General features: G+C 41.5%; 1 long non-coding RNA gene across 1 annotated transcript; it reads left to right on the forward strand.

Annotated features, from left to right (window-relative positions):
• The first annotated feature begins 129 nt into the window (after window positions 1-129).
• LOC118492978 lies at window positions 130-1,051 on the forward strand. The gene is made up of 2 exons (XR_004894903.1): window positions 130-169; window positions 627-1,051. It is a non-coding gene; the product is annotated as an uncharacterized LOC118492978 (long non-coding RNA).
• Window positions 1,052-1,803: the final 752 nt, after the last annotated feature.

Consider the following 1,803-nt stretch of genomic DNA (forward strand, 5'->3'; position numbering starts at 1 on the left):
GGTGCACTCATAACGGTCAAAAAGTTGAGTGTGGATCGATGGACACTTTCCACCCTCAACGGTCGCCATCTTGGCGACGTAGCGGAAGGGGCGGAGCTAACAAAAGGTGAAAAACTTTCGATAATGGCGGCCGAATACGCGACAGCGTGACCCACGGAGTATTACAAATGTAAGTTGAACATTAGTCTTTTGCTATACTTGTATAACATATAAGCCACCTGTTTATGTATATTTGGTTAATTTTGGAGTCGGTGATGATTTTTGTACCGCGAATTATAACGTTAATTTGTACCGTAATTTGATGTGCTATCAAGCTAGCTTTAGCTAACCTTAGCTAGCTAACAGCGGCACAGTTTAACCAAAGAAGTTACGGGTACGTCTATAATCTTTGGTTTAACCACTGGCAAATAAGTTATAACCTAGCTAATGTTACATGTGTTGTGGTATACGGTTGTTTGTTGTGTTAAACTATCGTCCTCACTGTAGACGATTTTAGCGTTAGATGTGTGATCTTGTAGATATACATGAAGCTGCGAGCGTTAGTAGTAATGTTACAGTACGTTATTGTATGCTATGTTATAACGTATTAACAGTGCTGTTTGTGTCCTGACTTATATAATCGTTAGGGACACAGACGTGGCCGTCAATGCTGCCAACTTGAGGGAAGTCCTCCTCTGCTGGAAGGCCAACGACCTGGGGGAGGAGAGAGAGGACTCCCTGCTGGTCTGGTGGACAGCACGGTGCACGGTGGCCCGGGGCATAGCAAAGGCTCTGGCTAAACCACGATAAGAGGTACCGCTGGCGAGCCAAAAGAGGAAGACAAGGGTCCCCAGCCATGGTCACACGCCGTGCCGAGGATGTACCGTTAAAGGATCCCCCTGGAGAGTCTGAAGTCCACCATCAGATCACTTTCCCCATCAAAGTACAGGGCCAGCAATGAATAGAACAATGGGATATATTTAAATGTCTATTGGGTTGCCTCTGCTTTCACTCTTGTATTGTCACTGTAATTAATAGCTATTGCAATAAACACCCTTATATAAACATATAATATGACTATTTTCTATGTATGTTCTTTATATCAGTTGGACACCATTTGAATTGCTCAGATTTTGCTAAAATAACTAAAAATGGCCATTTTGGGTTGTTTTTTACAATGAATTAAGAGCAAAAGTATGAATATCATCATACCGGTAAGTCTACGGTTGCATAAAACAGAGGGCAAAAACAAGCAACAATAACAACAATCACATTCATTTTGATGAACAAAGCGAAATGTGTTTTTCACGAGTGACAACAGTGTTGGGAATGCTCTGCCTTGGGTACAATTCACAATTTCATAGAAGAAGAAGAAGGAGGACTGAGATGTTGTGATGTCATTTCCTGTAAGTACATAAGGCAGTGCGCGATTTGAGACAACACTACCCCGTCAAATTTTACACACTATGCAAGTAAGTACGTAGTGTACGAAGTGCACTTCAGTTAGTACACTAACGGAAGTGCGCGATTTGAGACACACTACTGGTCTAAAGTCAATAACGCAGCATTTCATTGTTATTTTAACAGAGCATTAGTAAAATGCTCCTAGGCTCGTGCACAGCACACACACTATGCTTGTTACACACACAGGGACACACAGCAGCACACACACACACACACACACACACACACATACAGAAGATTACAAATAAAAATATTACGGTGCAAATCCTCCATCATAACAGCAATGCTCCAAGGTCCAAACACGACTGGCTTTTAAAAAAATATATATTATTTTTTTAGGGGCTTTTTCCCTTTATTTGA

Source organism: Sander lucioperca, chromosome 13 (genome assembly GCF_008315115.2).
Source record: "Sander lucioperca isolate FBNREF2018 chromosome 13, SLUC_FBN_1.2, whole genome shotgun sequence".
In the NCBI taxonomy this organism is placed as follows: Eukaryota; Metazoa; Chordata; class Actinopteri; order Perciformes; family Percidae; genus Sander; species Sander lucioperca.